This window comes from Struthio camelus, chromosome 3, assembly GCF_040807025.1.
Source record: "Struthio camelus isolate bStrCam1 chromosome 3, bStrCam1.hap1, whole genome shotgun sequence".
NCBI classification, from domain to species: Eukaryota; Metazoa; Chordata; class Aves; order Struthioniformes; family Struthionidae; genus Struthio; species Struthio camelus.
Genome location: NC_090944.1, coordinates 108565964 through 108583698, shown reverse-complemented (window position 1 = coordinate 108583698; position 17735 = coordinate 108565964). Strand labels below are relative to the sequence as shown.

The 17735-nt window shown below is 41.2% G+C and overlaps 1 protein-coding gene across 9 annotated transcripts in view; it reads left to right on the top strand.

Annotated features, from left to right (window-relative positions):
• Positions 1–17735, top strand: part of SOCS5 (suppressor of cytokine signaling 5) — a 101963-nt gene that overhangs the window by 66186 nt on the left and 18042 nt on the right. The window contains exon 1 of one of the 9 annotated variants that reach the window (XM_068939602.1): positions 3804–3988. The exons of 4 other annotated variants lie outside the window; for them this stretch is intronic. The gene's annotated coding sequence lies outside the window, so the exon portion shown is untranslated. Of the gene's footprint in view, positions 1–3803; positions 3989–4416; positions 4505–13335; positions 13355–17735 lie in introns of those variants that run through there. 4 more of the 9 variants (XM_068939606.1, XM_068939607.1, XM_009676273.2 and 1 more) reach the window with 4 other exon arrangements.

The following is a 17735-nucleotide window of genomic DNA, read 5'->3' as shown; positions in this document are numbered from 1 at the left end:
TTACTTTGTCAGAAGAGTCTATTTAAAAAGCAAAATCAAAGAAAATCCTAACAGCTCTCAAAACTTCTGTGGCAGCAGTGAAAGTCCCTTTCAGATGTTGTCTGCTAAACGGCAGTCTTCTGAAGCTTTAAAAGCTTTGGTTTTGTCAAAGTTTTTTCTGACTACTGCCTAAGCAATTTTAAGTAATGAACTATTCAGATAGATTTATAAAATGGAGTATAATGAAAGAACTCACTATACCCCCAAGAGTGCCACATTTAGGTTCACAAACAGTAAGTAACTTGATTGACCAAAGTTGAATAGAGGTTGTCAGTTAATACAAGCTATGCTGCTAGCTCTGCTTTCATTCATTACAATCACATAGCATTTTGTTATTCATCTCTGCTCAGTTATATTAGTCTTCCTTTTTTTTCTTCTGTGTTTCCATGAAGTGGTTAATCCAGCTAGCAATGAAGAAAAGACCTGAAAATACTCCTGGCTGTGGAAATAAAAGGAAGGAAATAAGTGGCAAAGAGGTTCTTTAGACAAGCAGGTTTGCAAAAAAAAAGTTGAAAGAAGCTGGGTTCTAGGAACAAGAAGTAGTTATTAGACTGAAGACCTTAATTCAGCTTGGTAAATGGAAGAGGTCTGACAGTAAGTAGATGGGTGTTACATTAAATGGATATAATCCTAACTGGGGGAATGTGATGCTCTTAGGAATTATGATCTGTTTCTCTGTAGTGTATTAGTGCTTTGTTTTCTGCACAAATGGATTCAGTCTTGAGATGCTCTTTTTTTGAGCAGGGAAGCATTGTTCCTGTGTTTGCATAAGAGAAGTAAGGTCCTCGTGAACTAAGGGGTTCCTTCCAGGTCATGTGAAAAGTCTGTAGAAGAGCAGCAAACATTGATTTCTGAGATGTTAGTCTGATGGTCTATCTACTGAACCATTGCTCTACACTCTATGAACAGCTTGAAATCTTTGCTCTACTTAACCATTTCTGTCTTGGGATGTCAAACTTTACACATGCACTAAAATATCTGCTCTATCAGATGAAAATATTAAATGGGACTGAAGTGTGTGAATGGTATTTTTGATGACTCTCTGGTTACAGTGATGTGGCATTTGTGTGGATGCAGGATTAACTGATATTTTTCTAGCTGAAACTGAACCTTAATCCTGACAGAAACAGTAACATCAGGAGCATTTGCCTTATGAATAACAAGAGATACAGCAAATCTGGGCTTTTATGTTAATAAAACTTCATAATTCTGAGAAGTCTCTGTAACTGTCTAGCATAAAAATATTTACCACAGGCTGTGACTGGAAATGAATGCTAGTTTGCTACAGAAATAATTACAAAGGGAAACTGTCTGGAAGTTGAAGTTAAAACTGACTTGTCATACAAGTGGGTCGAGTATGAGGTAACTGCAGGAAAAAGTAGGTTTAATCTGAAGCTACGCTTTTGAAGCAAAACCTCTCTGGTGATGTGGTGATGTTAACCGTTACACTAGCTAGATCCTATCACAGGCTGGCTATATATGTGTGTTGCCCATTGTTACTTGCAACCTCATTGTTTCTTGATAGCCTTGCCAAGTGGCAGTTCTAGCGGCATCTGAGCTGGGGGCACATGAATCCTTCATGAGTGCTATTCTATTCTAGAAATGTAGAATCACACATTGGGCTCATCAGTATCATTTTGAATGCAACCAACATCAATTATGTATGGCTCACTATATTTTTTATCCTCTACCAAGGTACAGAATTGCTTATGCACTGTACTGTTTCATCTGTGGGGTTTTTCCGCAGGTAATGTATACACTAGGCTGTTCTGCGTGCAGGCAGCAAGTTCAAAAAAGCATGCTTGTGTACTTAGAGGAGGTTGTTGTGAGGTGTGAAGTAGTCCTTGGTGTCCATGGGAGATTGTTCCGCAGCCTCCGACTGACCAAGAAACTTATCCTGCACAGACTGTTTCGTACCCCTCTAGAAAAAGACAACACAATGCCCGAGGCAAGAAGTTGCAAACGTTAGGTCTTTTCCTAGATTTGGGGAAACTTGCTTGCTATCTGCCAACACCTGCAGGTCCTTCCTGCAGAGCTGCTCTGTAGCTCATTAGGTGCCAGCCTGTATCACTGCACAGGGCTCTTCCTTCCCAAGTGCAGGACTTTCGACTTGTCCTTGCTGAATTTCCTAAGGTTCTTGTCAGCCCATTCCTCTGCCCTGTCTAGGTCCCTCTGAAAGGCAGCTCTGCCCTCGAGCATGTTGACTGCCCCCCCCCCCCAATTTTGGTGTCACCTGCAAACGGGATGAGCAAACACTCCATTTCCTCTTCCAGGTCATCGATTAAGGAGTTTCACAGAACTGGTCCCCGTACAGATCCCTGTGGCATTCCCCTTGTCACGGGCTTCCAGGCAGGGTACAACCCTTCAACCACTGCTCTCTGAGCCTGACCATCTAAACAGTGTCTGCCGTCTAGTTGTCCACCCTCCACACTGACACGTCCCAGTTTCTCTGCTAGATGCAGAAAGAAGAGATGCACTCTGTTATTGGGAATACCTAGTTTTTTTTTTTGTACAGGCAATTGCGCGGCTTGATGTGGTTAGATGTACTCCATCTGTGCTTTTAGCCAAGGAATGAATTTGTTCCCAGTTATAGGGAGGGAGGGAGAGGAGAGGAAACTTATTGTGAACATGGTTCACACATTCACATATTAATCCCATCCAACAATAAACACCTTTCTTCAAGAGTCTGAATCTGTAAGCATTTAGCACTCCGTGCCGCTAACAAAGAAACTGACTTCTCCAAATACAATGCTAGTGGGCAGCAGGAGGCATTACCTAAAAGAGAAGCTATCACAGCAGGTATGTTCCCCAAGTAGCCATCTTTTTAAAAAGACCGAAAAAAGCCCAACAGATTATGTTGGGAACGCTCCTTAGAAGCTTTTGAGGGTGGCTGAGCGGGCAACGCTCCTTAGAAGCTTTTGAGGGTGGCTGAGCGGGCAAGCACGGTAGGCTCGGCGAAAGCCGCCGGTGCGAGGAGCGGCTCGTCCAGGGGGGCGCGGGCCCCGGGCCCGTCGCGGCCCGCTTATTGCGGGCAGGCGGGAGCCCTCCTCGGGGCACCCGGCCAGGCTCGGCGAGCTGAGGAAGGGCCCGTCCGCGGGCCGGCGCGCCTCGGCCGGGCCTGGGGACCATCGGTGGGCCGCGACCCCCGCTCGTGGCCTCGTGGCCTCGGCTGGGGTTTTTCCTCTTGGAGCCGTGGTGACGACGCACGACTCGCGCTTTACGCGAAGTTCCCAGGCCTAGAAAAGGCTTGGGAGGGAGGGGAAAAAGGAAGCCAGCAGGCAGCGAACGACAGCAGCGTTTGTTATCTTCACGCCGCTGCCCTGGCTGAGTTGTGGCCCGACGCGCGGCCCCCGAGCACGGCGGGCGGGCAAGGCCCCGGCTGCAGGCCCCTGCTCCCCGCGGCGGCGGCGGCGGCGGCTGCCAGCCCCAGCCGGGCCCTGGCGGCTCCGCTCCGCTCCGCCTCCTGCCTCCTGCCGCCGCCGCCGCCGCCACGTGACCAGGCCCCTCCACGGACCTCCCCGCCCGAACCCAAAATGGCCGCTGGCGAACCCCTTCCCAGACTGGGCATTGTGCCCGGCTCCAAGATGGTCGTCAATGGAGGCTAGCTGGAGCCATCCTAGCGGGTCAGTGCGAACGCGGCGGTCCCATAGGTTGGGCGTAGCCCCGCCCCAGCCGGGCTGCCGCTCCCATTGGCGCCGCCGAGGGTCTGGCCGGCTCCCATTGGCTGCCGAGGTGTCGCTCCCGCTCTCCCAGCTCCGGGGCCCGGGGAACTATTTTCCATTCGGCGGAGGGGGGCTGGGGAGGGGGCTCCTCCGGCTCGCACCGTCGGCGCGGCGCGGCGCGGCAGCGGCGGGCCCAGGCGGGGCGGCGGAGGATGCTGCGTCCGTTGGAGCCGCCGCGACGGCGCTGAGGCGTCGCTGTCGCCGCCGCAGGGGAGCGGAGCGGAGCGGTAGGTGGCCGCCGCCGGCGTCGCGGCCGGTGGGGCTCGGGCTCGGGCTGGAGGGGACGGGACGGGACGGGGTGGGAGCTGCGCCGCTCGCCCCCCGGCGGCCGCTGCCGCTGTTCCGGAGCGCGGCCCGGCCCGGCCCCGCGCCATGCCCGCCGAGGCCGCGGCTCGGGGGAGGGGGGAGGCGGCTGCCGTCTCCCGGCCGTGGCAGTCAGCGCCTGCGGGAGCCGGGGCCGGGCCGGGGCCGCGGCCGGGCGGCGGCGGGCTCGGCGCCCAACGGCCGCCGCGAGGAAGGTGTGTGTGGGGGGGGGTGGCAGGGCCGCTCGTGCCGGGCGGCGGGTGGGTCCCCGGCGCGCGCGGAGCTGGTGCGGGGGGAGCGGGGGGTTTGTTTAGCAGTGCCCGTGGCTGGGGCGGCGGCGCCCGCCGGCTTACCCGCCGGGAAACTGCCCTTGCAAAACTGCCGCTAGAGACTCCGCAGGGCACGGAAGCTCCTCGTTTTACCCTCGCTTTGTGGGGACGGTGAGTTAAAGTACCGTGCTTTTTCTCTGGTGCGCAAGCGGGAGGCTAAAACTTTGGAAGACTTCCTTATACGCGTCCGGCTCAAAAGTTGTGAACGGTTTCTTGGAACTGTAGAAGCAATAAATGGTGTTATTTGCTGTTGTTAACTTTGTATTTCGGTGCTCGCAGGGAATCGCAATAGCTTAGTCCCGTGGAGTACACTGGTGTCCCCGATAGGCTTGTTGCAGCAGGTTGACGTTTCATCTGAGCATGTGTTCATAGGAACACAGGATGCCCAATAGTTACGCTTTCATTCCCTCGGTCGCTTACAGAATGCTTCTGTGGTTTTCCCATCTTCTCTAAAGCTCTTTGGATTTTTATACATTGTTTCATATGACTGTAAACTGTAAATTTCAGGCTGTGTTTACCCTAGAGGCTTATGTGAGATATGATCCCTGGCCATGGGATGCTGCCATGCAAACGCTGTTATAAAGCTACTGCTTTTGCTACTGTAGCTAGTTGTGTTATGGTTTGTAACATAGCCTGATCTAGTAAAGGTACAGCTTTGCTTGCATAAATTGCGACAATGTCAGGAGTGCTTTTGCTGTAGTATACTCTTACAACAAGAGAATGTTTTTAGGATAGATGTGGCCCAAATGAACTATTTGCAGGGAGATGATATGAATGGAAAGTACTGCTAAAGCTTGCATTTATGTAACCTTATTTAAAAATAAATGTTCCATTAAAAACTGCACAGAACATGACTGGATCTCATTTTACATTCTTCTCTTCTAGATGACAGGTAAACTAGGTGTGTGCCTTGAATATTAAAATCAGATTGAAAATCCTGAGAGCTTTTTCCTGACTCTAAAAGCTTGTGTGGAAGGCTGCAGACTACTTTCTCTCATGGTTATCTGAATGCTACAAATGCTTCAGATACGTTGAAGTGTTCTAGGTTCTTGAATTTTCATCTTATCATAACACCTTTTGTGTAATTCTTTTTTTTTAAAAGTTAAAATTCTCTTTGAGACAGGCAATTGCTTTTTATGGCACTTTTTTGCTTTTATTTCTGGATGACTGGCAATAAAGACCCTTTCGCAGTTGCAAGTAGCAGGGTAAACATTTTAAAAGATTTTAAGTACATTAGCATTTAGAATGTAACTGTAGAGTAGTTTAATTTTATTACTATCATATGACTTATGACCTGAGACTGGAAGGAAATTATTCAGTTGGTGGACCCTTTACTATGAACTTCATTACTGAATCAACGTCTGAATGTGGCTTTCTGGAAGTGCTTTCATTTTTAGCACAGAATCACAGAGTGATGGTGTAGTTCCTAATTCCCTTTCCTGGAAGCTTGGTTAATTTCCATTTATGGACGTTATTCCAAGATATAGTACTCTTACAAAAGAGTATTTCTAGTTCCATTCCTCCCTACAGAGTATATTTGTGCAACATTGAGATTGTGATTTATGCGCACCAGAAGTTTTGAGTCCCAACACATTATCGAGGGGGATGGAATGTCCTTTCATAACTCCAATTTCCCTTCCTGAAATGGACTTATGTCGCTTGGTAACGACCATGCAGAACACCATATCCCCAAAATGCAATTTATCTTATTGGTTAAGATCTTATAACTTTTCTTCTGGATTTGAATCTGTCGTTGTGGCACTGTGCATATGAATGACGTTAGGACAATTTCTTAGTTAAACTTTGTTGTGGCCATAGGAATCTTGAGACACGGTTCATATGATATCACATCATTTTTGAAATGAGGCAAGTTTCCAAGTTGACAGTCTCTAGTTCATTCAGTTGTTAATCTATAAACCAGGGTATTCAAATAGACCTGATATGAAAGCAACAGCCTTAGCCATAAGGCATATATCAGAATAGATTTGATTGTCTTTTGCATGTTTTCATACGTTAATAGCTATGGTAGAGTGAATTAACTATACTTTCAGGATGTATGATTTGTCGGTTGAAAGTGAACTACAAAAAAATGAGAAGATAAACAGTTTTGAGACCTGACGGATTGAGCTGCTAAAATTTATTCCAATTTTCTAATCGGTCCAAGTGTCTTACCTCTATTTGGGTTTCAGAATTGTACTAGCAATACATCAAACTGGTGACTTCAGACAGCTGGGTAGCATGCAATAGGTTGGCATGACTTCATACATGTGAGAGCTTTGAAAAAATGGCCGTTTTAGTCCTTGGAGGAATATTTAGAATTTCTCTTCTGTGATTCTTTTAATGACAGCAGATACATCTAAGAAAGAGAGAGCAGATGGAAGGGATTAGAAAGGAACTGTGTTCTATTAGCAAGATTTTTTTTAAATCTTCTCTGAAACATGTGAAACCTGTCACTCTGAGGCAAGGTTCTAGATAAGTGACTGTTCATCTAATTCGTTGTGGCAATTCACGTGTTTTCCTAATGCACAGGTCCAAGATGGTAAACCATGCATTTTTCTGATCTCATTCATTAGGTTTAAAGTTGAGTGGGAGATGAATTTTAGTCTAATCAAAGGAAAATTTAAGACTAGTAAAGAGTGCTGTTATAGCTGTAAACAACCTTGTCCTATGATACCCTCTTGCTAAATAGCTCAGTTTTTACTAGACGCCTCCTGAAATTCAGATGACTTTCATACAAAAGGCTCATCTATTTTTAAGATTCAGTTAAAGCGGTGATGTTTCATTTACTACAGTATAGGGTGAAGGCAAATGTAAAATCTCAAAAAGACTCTTCTTTCTTCATTGAAAAGCTTAAATCACTAAAGTGTGCCTGTCTGACTTTGTTAGAATGAAAACAAAATAACCTGTGATGCAATGACTTCATCATAAACTCCTAAAACATCGATTCCTGAAACGGGATGGATAGTTAAGTAATTCTTGAATAGCTGTCTATTTTAAGCTGATTTCCTTGCCTTGCTTTCCCCAAGAGCTATGCTTGATAGTTTCTTCAACTTTAAGGGGAAATTAGCATTCAGTATTTATGTTGTGGTAGTGCCTAGAGGCTTCAGTAAGGCCACTATGCTTGCTTGTGCTCAGCAATATGCAATGCATCTCCTCCGAGTGGCCATGGCATGCACTGTAATGAGATGCCCGCTGTCTTCTATGGTAATCTTCCTGGACTAAAAAGTGCATTTCAATTTACGGAGTTTTTGAATCAGAAGGGTCATCAACTTTTCCGATACTGTTAGCCTGTGTACTAGTCTGAAACAAACATGTAGTTGATCTATTAAATCAAGTGTCCTAAAACTGTACATATTTCTGTGGTTTGGTTGTTGGGCAGCTTATTTTCATCTCTGAGCTATATCTAGTTAAAATATTATATTTAAAGTTTAGAAAATGTATGCTATACCTTCTGGAGCCCTTATACTTTGTCAGCTCTATAAATTAACTCTGACACACTGAATATTTTTCACCAGCTAACATAGCTGTTACTTCAGTTAAATAAAGGCAAAAAAAAAAAAAAAAAAAACCCGCTCACATGCTCTCTCCATGCATACAGCTGGACATCTCTGTTAAATTTTTCAGCAAAAATGAAAATTTGATTGCTTTCTAAAGCTTCATGAATACACTAATTGGTGAATCATCTAATGTGCAGTTTAGTTTCAGGAAATATGAAATGGCTCACTAACTTCATGGTTATAAGATTATGCAGACCTTCTGAAAATCTCAGTAAGAAAACGTGTGCAGTGGTAGTTGATATTTTTGGCTGTGAGAGAGGTTGGCTAAAACTCAGTGTAGTTATGCATAGTCGGTGATAGTTTATATAGTGGAACTCCTTTCAAGAATTGTCTGGAAAGAAGAAAAGAGTAACTTTACAGGTTTATCTGCTCTTGGAACCTTATCCATATTTTGTTAAAGTAATTTGCAGTCAGGAGCGTCTTCTGTGTCTCTAGCTGGTCCTGAATTCCTGGGTAACATGGTAGTACATTCTTTCCCGCCTGTACTTTTACACAGCCGTGGTTGTTGAATTCTTTAGCCTTAATGTTGGACAGCTGCAAAACATTTAAAGCTTATCTTTGAAAGATTGGGATAAGAAGGAGGGGGAGATGGAAGTTGCCCAGATAAGTAATACTTCTTTGGCATTTCTGTAGTATTTTCTTTATATAGCCATATAAGGCATGTTCCTGGCTATCTGGATATTACTTGATTATGTACTATTATCAGCTGATGTGTTACCATCATGTGAAGGTTTGGGTCTATGCAATAGCTGATGAAGAATCAAATATTTCTGGACTTTGCTTTCCTCCTTGATGCAACATAATAAGAAGCTAAATTTCAGTGCACTGCATGAGGTCTATATGTTAACACAAGGTTTTTATAAAAAAAAAAAAATTCTTATCCCTTTTGAAGGTGCATGGAATGTTCTTAGAATATTGTTATACTGTTTATTACTGCGATACTTATTAATGCAAGCACCAATTTCTTATAGCCTGAAGTTCGACTGTGTTTGGAACTGCTTCAGAGATTTATAATTGGAGTATATTTACCGAGGTGGAATTTCAAAGATTGTAAAAAAACTTAAATACAGTAGAAGCAGTATAAAACAGTTCTCCTGTAATACTAAATCTGATTGAAAAATTATTTGCTCCTCCTCAGCAGAATGAATTCTGATAGTAATTCAAAAGTCAGTCTGGTACCCAGATGAAGTCATTTGGGCCTCATAGCTCAAAACCTATATGTTAATCATAGGATTAAGAATTGTAATTCTGAGATAAAAGGGCCTGGTACTTAGCACCTTGTAAGTGATTCCATTAACTTAAGAGGAGCTCAAGGAGTGCAGTTGAATGAATTACGTAAAGCTGATGAAAATGACAATAAAAGCTAATCAAGATTGTCTCATAGAATATTTGGCCTTTTTTTAAAAAAAAAAAAAGCAAACTTTAGCGGGTAGAGATTGCTTATGCAAGTTTGACTTAATTTTCTTCAAGAAACTTGGCTAGCTGAGGATGAGGCTTTTTGTGTAAGAACATGTTTATTAGGTCAGACCTGCAAGTACCCTACTTCTTGAAAATAAATTGAATACTGTAAGTTCAATCTCCGAGATATCTTTAACTTTTGATACCTTGAATTATATCTGCTTAGGTACATCTGCTTTCATACCTATCTACGTTAGACTTTCATTTTTTGCAGTATGGCTTTGAGGCAGAGCTTGATTCATTGACTGACTTGCTGATGGAAAAGTACCCCATTACTAAACTTTGTGTTTGGAGGACTTTTAAATTTGCCTGGCCTTTATGGAGAAGGAAGTATTTTAATCATTCCACTAGCGTAATAAGGGGTCTCTTATTCTTTTGAAATAGTATAAGGATAAAATGAATGAGCTTTGGATTGCAAATTATCTTTAATCTTCAGTCAGCTTTGGTGATGTGGAATCTTTGTGTAATAGCTTTGATTATAGCAGTATAAATGCTGCTTAATTTATGTTTTATTTTATTCCTCAGATCTTTAATTTTCACATTTCTGTTAGGGGATGTTAGGGTGAGTTATGTCTTTTTTTTTTTTAAACTCATGTTAAACCTCACTTGGATAAATAGTAGAATTCGATTAAATAGCACTTTAAAATAGATATGTACTTCAGATGTGCTAGATAAGTAGCAAAACCAGATGTTTTATCAAAACACATTTTTCATTTAAAATTTACTCACTAAGGAGAAAGTTCCATTCACCTGTGTCCTGCAGTGTTTTAGACTTGGGAAATCTCATTTCTCATTCATTGTTCTTACTCATTCCTTGAAAGAGGAAAATAACTATGTATTTTTAAGCTGCCAAACAGTTTCTCAACTTTTTATTCAACCAGTTCATTTAACCCACTTAAGTAGCGTTTAGACAAGATTGCTAAGATGATGTTTTCAGTAAAAGGGAGATAATACTCTTGTTTTCTCTGATGGGTTGCCTGATGCTGGCTTGGTGAGCTGAATCGATGTGCGAAGGAGATCAACTCTGAGGACTGGAGTCAGCTGGAGAGAGTGAGTTGGTGTGGAGTGTGTGTATGGGAAAAAGGTGATGGAGCTGTGTTGTCCCTTCAGATTGCAGTGTTTTGTTATCCCTTAAGCCTGTCTCGTCTAACTGCACCCTTAATGTAAGAAAATAGTCTGTTGGATCCAGCAGACTTAAGTTTCTGCTGTTAGGATCTTGTTGGCCGTTTCAGCAAGCTCTAGCCAGTGCTTAGGCAGTGACTTCCACCTCTTTGGTCATTTGACATTCTTTAAAACAGTAGCAACGAATGTGTTGGATTGGAGTTCAGTATCAGACCAATTTTATCTTTAAAGTGAAGGTTCTTTATCTACCAAAGAAGCTGTTTATAATTATCTTCCTTAAAATCGGGATGCTTTGTCTCTGAAGGAAGACAAGAAATTTGACAGCAGGGCTTCTCATTCTGGAAGTCACAGAAGTAGGACAAATTATATATAATAATCTCGATTAGAAGATTTTTTTGTTGTTGTTGTTAATATGATCATGGAGAATGCAAAGGTACTTACCTCTGAGTTTGAAATTCCCTGAACTGCAAAGTACTGACACAGGGAGAGCATATCAGAGAGGTATTATTAAACAGTTCACCTGTTTTTGTACTCTTTCCTGCCCCTCATGTATTGGCTTGATAAGTTATTAACTAGGTGCGCCCTTTAACAGTCTGGGCTGTTCTTGTGTTATATCCTGTTACTGTACTGCAGGAGCATGTTGTCCGCCAGGTAGCACTTGGTTTCTTGATTAGCTTATAGGACGATGTAAGAAAACTCCAGCTGGCTTTAAAAAATTAGCAATATTTTGTCTTTTTAAAAACTGCCTTAGATGTAGGAAGCCATGCTGGATTATGACTTTGACTGTTGGTTTCCTTTGGTTAAGCTAGTTTACCTTTTGAGGAGAATGTTTGATGAAACAGACTTCTGGAGAAAATCTACATTTACTTTAGAAGTTTAATATATTGTGCACTGGTAAAATCAGTGTAAAAATGAGTCCCTTATTTCTCTCCAGTTTTGGGAGGAAAGTTGGTGGTGGTGGTGGTTGTTTTCCCCCTCTATTATAAGGGTAACTTAGTAATTAATCCTCCAATATGACCATTTCAAAAAAGTTATCTTTTATGGTATTCTGCAGTGGTTTCAGGTCCTAATTAAAATTTTGTTGAAGTTCAGTAAATCAACAAGGTACTTTATAGCCTAGCAGTATTTTAATGTTGGTTGAACTAGGTTCTAGAAATATTGATTTGAATAAATACAAGGGCTGTTGCAGACTGGCCTGCCGAAATACCCCTTACTGAAGCTATAAAGAGAAAATCTAGGAATATGTTAGGTTAGAAGTTTTAATTTTTATAATGCTGAAATAATTTTGCTATAAGAAGGGAGAAAACTGCCTTCCCTCAGAGTCTGAATTGACCAATGTCGATTTTTATGATGATATGATTTTATTCTCTCAAATTCCTTGGTGTCTGAAGCATCTGTTAGAGGATTTTAGCATTTTTGTCAGTAGGAGTATCAGTCGTATATGCATATGACGTGGTTTTGTTCTCTCAAACTCCTTTGGGAGTGAAGCATCTGTTAAAGAATTTTTAATGTTTTTGTCAGGAGGAGTGTGACTAAAATTCAAAAACTATCAAGTAATGCTCTCAGCTATATCTCAAAATTGCTTAAGTGGATGACTGATGACCACTGCATTGAAAAAGTTTTTTGATTTTTTTTCCTAGTGCGCGGTCATGAACAGAATAAACAAGAGGTTAAGGGCCATGTTAAGGTCCATACCAGTTAGTAATTGGTTTCTGAAAAGTAGTAGTCATCTTTTTTTTTTTTTTTTTTTTATTAAGGTTTGGATTTAGTTTTAATATGGCATACAGATTTGGAGCTGGAAGGACGTTTTGTTCTTCCGTAGAACAGAGAGATGTACGTAAGTCGTTCAGAACTGATTTTTCATCGATTAAACTTACAAACTTTTTTCCAGGTTGGGTTTAGAAGCTAGCTTCGAAATGCTAAGTCTAGGCTAGCTTAAGTGGTCTGAAAGTTTGTAAATTCTCTGTTTTTGTACTGCTTGAGTCTTCCCTTCCCTAAGTCCACTGATCTCTGTATATTTTTGGTGAGTGCTGCTTCTTGCTTTTGGAACCAGTTTTTGATCAGGATTTTAAGAATTGGAGAAAATTAGCGTAGCAGTGTATCACTAGTTGTCTTTTTGAGGCTATGCATAGGTAGCTGATGTTTGGAAATCCTCTTTGGTAATGAGCTCTAGAGGAACATAACATCCGTCTTTTCAGCAATACAATTGGCTTATTTGAGGAGAAAATATATTCTCTCTGAGCATCGTAGATGACCATACATAAGCTGAAGATTTGTAACGCTGCTTCATTTGTTAGTTGATCTTCGTTCTGTAAGTTTTTGCTTATAGGCTCAAAAATTATAATATTATGAAATTATAGTGTTGCCATTATGTGGGTAGTTGCTATATTTTGTCTGGGCAGCAGTAGAAACAGAGCCTGGAAAAGATCCACTTATCTCAGGAATTAATTCTATAATTTTTAAAAACTTACATCAAATTTGAGAGATGAATCGATGTTGTACTGTGATAAGCTAATCTTTTTAATACTGCTAAAAAGTTAATGTGGCATACTAATAGCACCTCTCTATGTAGGTCAGGAATCTATCAACCCCTATATTTGCTTTAAAGCCTATAATAAGAGAGAAAAATATGGATTTACCAGTTTCATAATTGACAGAAGCATGTATAATTTCACACAAATTTCCTAATGGAACATCTGTAATGGCATTTTCTGTTTTCCCAGGAAATGTACAGGCATTTAAGATTTTTCTTCTGTCCAAATTTTAAATAGCAAAAGTGAATAAAGTGAACCTGAAAATTGTGGAGAAAAGAGAACATTGTTATGTAAGTAGAAAAAAACGCAATGCAGCTGTGGTTTACAGTTTGTTCATTACTACAGAATTTGATAAAAATTATATCCCACTGTTTGAATATTATGCTTGATGTTTGACAAATCTTTGGCACAGCACAGATGTGGAAAGAATTAGTTTTGCTCTTTTTTGTCATGCAGTACAGATCTAAAAAGTGGTTACTCATGTTCAGAATACATTTTCAATTTTTTCCTGTAAATTGCCTGCTCATATCTCATTTTCTGAGTTCTCACAAATGTTGGGCTTCGTTTGTTCTATTACTCTCCAACTCGCTTTTCTTTGTGCGATTAGGTTATAGCTTTAATGCCAAAACATCTACTTTGCAATTTAATATTGGCTGACTTGATGAGGGTCAGTAATTATAGTTCCTGTTTCCAGCAATTTGAGTTTTTCCAGCAATCTTTCTATGAAGAATGCAACCGTAGATTAATTTAGCAAAGAATTGAGTCGAAGAAAAGCATTTTCTGCCCATGTTAAACAGGAGTATATGCTGGTAAGATTTTTCAAAACTCTTTGTTACTAGTTAATTTGTAGATCTACTGTGAGCTATGGCTCAAGGAAATACAAGACTAATTTAATGTAGTGAGAAGGTTATTGGGATACAGCTAACTTATAAAATTTGATAGTAGCAATTTGTGGAAGTTTTTTAATTTCAGGCTTCTTGCTAACAGTGAGGTGGTTATCTGTAAAGCATGGTGCCCTGTCTTTTTCCAGCTTCTTCTGAATTCAGAGAGGACATTAAGGTAACAGTTGTTGGTTTAAGAATATGCCGACATCATAGATGACTGTCCTAATAGAATTTTCTGTTAAGTCTTGCTAGTTTGTGAACATTGCTTAGTATCCTGGAGAGGCTCAGGAGGTAACAGCAGTGCCCTGCAGCAATAGGGCGTACTTTACCTGTGGAATAGCATGCAACGGTATTTAGCTGATGCCTCTGTTCTGAAGGATGTTTTTCTTCTAAAGTTTCATTGATAATTCATTAAGCTTTCCTAACGCTCCGTGTGCAGTTCTCCTTTATAAAAACCCCATAGTACAGGTATAAGAAGTGATCTAGAGATAAACACTTTGCAAATTAAGAGTTTGTTACAGACGTAGAAAAGTACCCTTGATCTTAGCTGTCATTTTTATGCTGTCAGAAACCCTCATGGTTCAGTTATAGCAGACTGTATAGTGGAGTTGAAGGTACAACAACGTTGGCAAAAATTCTGGTGTTTGATTTGGGATGGTGACAGCCAAATCAGGAATAGAACTTTGTACAAAGTTCTCCCTCTGTTACAAGATGCAGTGTAGCACCATTTGCAAATCCCTTAAGTACAGACCCATCCAATGATTCTGCTCCTGTTACCTATTCAGTTGTGCATATGTATTTGTTACCATCATCGTTCACTTATTTTGGAGTTGACCCATATATTTAGTGCTCTAATGAGAGGGATTGTACTTCAGTAGGTTTTGGAAATCTTGGCATGATTTCTGAGAGGTTATTGATAATTGATCCTTCTGTTAAAAGGAGGCACCATCTCCATAGTCCCATACAAGCAAGCTCATACCCTCTAGCAGAGTTTTGCAGGCTGTAGTATGTTCATCACTAATGCCTTATGAAGCTCTCCCAAAAGGTATTTGGTGATAACTTCCTGCCTCTGGAGATTTATGCCTGAATCCTGAGATGAGTACCCCAGCATAGGTAGTTAAATGCAATCTGCCTATATGCAGGAGCTAACCCTGGGGCTCATGTACGTGCATATTGAGAATTACTAGTCAAAAGAGTTTGCAGGCATACCTTTACTATGCTATATGCGGGCATTACATAGATGGGACTAAGCTGTATCTTTATACACTTAGGGTGGGAATGTGCAGCAAGTAGGCAGAGATAAGTGTTTGTGGTGAGGAGTAGCAGCAGCAGCAACGGAACATACCGTAAAATGGTGGGGGAGAAGGAGATGCAGTAAAGTTCCACGTGTATATGGAGGTCTGGTCCAGAGCTGAAGCTTATAGCTTGTCAGCAGTACCATAACCGCTAATGGTGGTACCAAAATTGTGTGCCATCCCTGGGCAGTAGTGTGTATTGCCAGCAGGTGGTGCTGTTAAGAGACTCAAGCTTCTTTGCATCTTTCACCCCTCTCCTCAGATGGGGAAGTCATATGAGCATTGGAATCTGTTTAAAACAAAAAAAAAAACCTTCCTAAAACTCACAAATCACCCACAAAACAAAAAAACCTCAACCAACCAACCAACCAGTATTTGGAAAGAAGTATAACTTTGGACCAGGCCTAGCTATGTTCAAAAGTACTTCCAATTATAGCTTGGCTACAAGTAGCGTATTCTCTTTTTTTAATTACTATGATACTTACAAAAGCTTTAAATTCCCCATAGTGGAAACTGAGCAATGGAAACTGGAAGTAAAAAGCTGGAGGCCAGGGTTGTTCCTATTTTTTTTTTATGTATGACTTGAAGTTAAATATAGTATTGAGAACTGCTTTGAAAAGAGTCAGAAGAATGAAGAAAACTTCCCTGGTCATTTTGGTTTTTTACCATTGTGATAGGATTCTTTTTCCTCTCCAGACTCTCTGAGAAGTCTTATCTAGTCTTTGTGGACTTCCTGAGCTTCTGCTTCCTGTGGGTCTAAGAGTCCTCTATTTTCTGTAACAACTTCAGAGAATATGCTGTCTTCTGTATGTGTTCGTTGCTCGGTTCTCTCCTTCCCCTCCACTACTCAGTGCTGAGTAGTGCAGTAAGTGAAGTAAGTCTTCAGATTCACTGTAGTATCTCTGAGGCTTGCTAAGGTCAGTATGATCTGTCTTTGTAATGAAGTTTGCTGGGGAAAACAAGATGGCAAAAAGTGTTAAAGTGTTATCTGATCTTTTATTGTTTTTATGTACTCAATAAACAAATGAATAGTTGAAATTTTTAGAGAGCAAGATAGCTTGGAGGGTTTTTTCCTTTGTTTGCTGGATCCAACTTCTCTATTGTTTCATTGAACCTGATGTTGGCCATTACACAAATCACTCTGAAAGTGTCAAGTTGCTCATCCATCAGTTTGCAAACTTTACATGGACTATTCCAATGGTTCTGCATCACTGCCAAAGTGTTTCAGTTTGTTGCACTTCTGTAAACCTCTGTAGCAAAGTTCGTTGCTGCATAAGTGAGAATGGTATTTCATACACGGGTCCTTGTTCCCCCGGTGTTCTTCTTTCATCTTGTATTTACATAAAAAATAGGAAGTGTTAGAAAATTTTAAAAGATGCTGTATTCAGTTGTTTATAACTTCGCTGAACTCTAGTCTTTTGGGTCTGACATACTTTATGCTTTTTCTTTGCCTTGGATTTAATTTTGTTTAAAGCTTTCGGCCAAAGTTGTTCTTCTGTTTCCAGAAACAAAACTAGAATAATTGTCTATGCCATTTTTTTTTATGGCAGTCACTTCTTTGAAATATTCTAATGTACCTCTGAACTGGAACATAGACTTGAAATTTGTCAGTGGATGACCTCTGGCAGAGATGTGGTGTTTTATTTTTATATGATAATCTGCCAAAATTCAGTCAGTTCTCATTTTGAAAATTTTTAATCTGCACATGCTGACATTTCTTTGTGGAATTCCCTGGAGACTGTCTGCACTCTGTGTGCTCGGCAGGATTTTCCTTGCAAGTACATCTCTGGACTGCAGTAAGCTGCATGGGGCCTGGGAACCAGAATTGTGTGCAAGAAGTCAGTCTGCCTGAGCTCAAGGGGAGAGGGATAGGGACAGTGAAATGGCGCAAAGCAAAGACAGAAGTCTCCTGGAGGCAGACCTGGCATGCAGCAGTTCCAGACTCATGTGCTCAACTTATTCTTCCTCTGCTCTTCTTCCTTCAGCTCTACAATACCTCCAAATGTCTACCAACACATGCACTGTCTAGTAATGGCTTCACATGTGACATTATCAATGTATCAGTGGAGATTTTTAATATGCATAACAAGGACTCTGCTCTTCATTCTAATGTGTAATGGTGAGTTGAAGGGAGGGTTCTCGGTTGCTCCAGAAGAGCAAGATATATGCATTTGGTCAGTACTGGCTACTACAACAGTTATCAAAAAGGCCCAATTCTGATGCTTTAAAGAGCTTAGTAGGTAAAATATGGAAAGACTAAGACAACAAACCCAAAGGTGTTTGATTTTTTTGTCCCCACCCCCCCAGGGGTTCATAGCAGAACTAAGATTGTCTAAACGTCTATAAACATGGCAGAAGAACTTTTTAAGATAGATGGAATGTAACTTTTCTGGACACTTCCTAGAACAGCCTCAACTTTAAAAAGTTGTTTCAGGTAGCTACCCAGGCAATAAAACTAGCCCAAATGGGTAAGCTACAGTAAGCCACCGAAT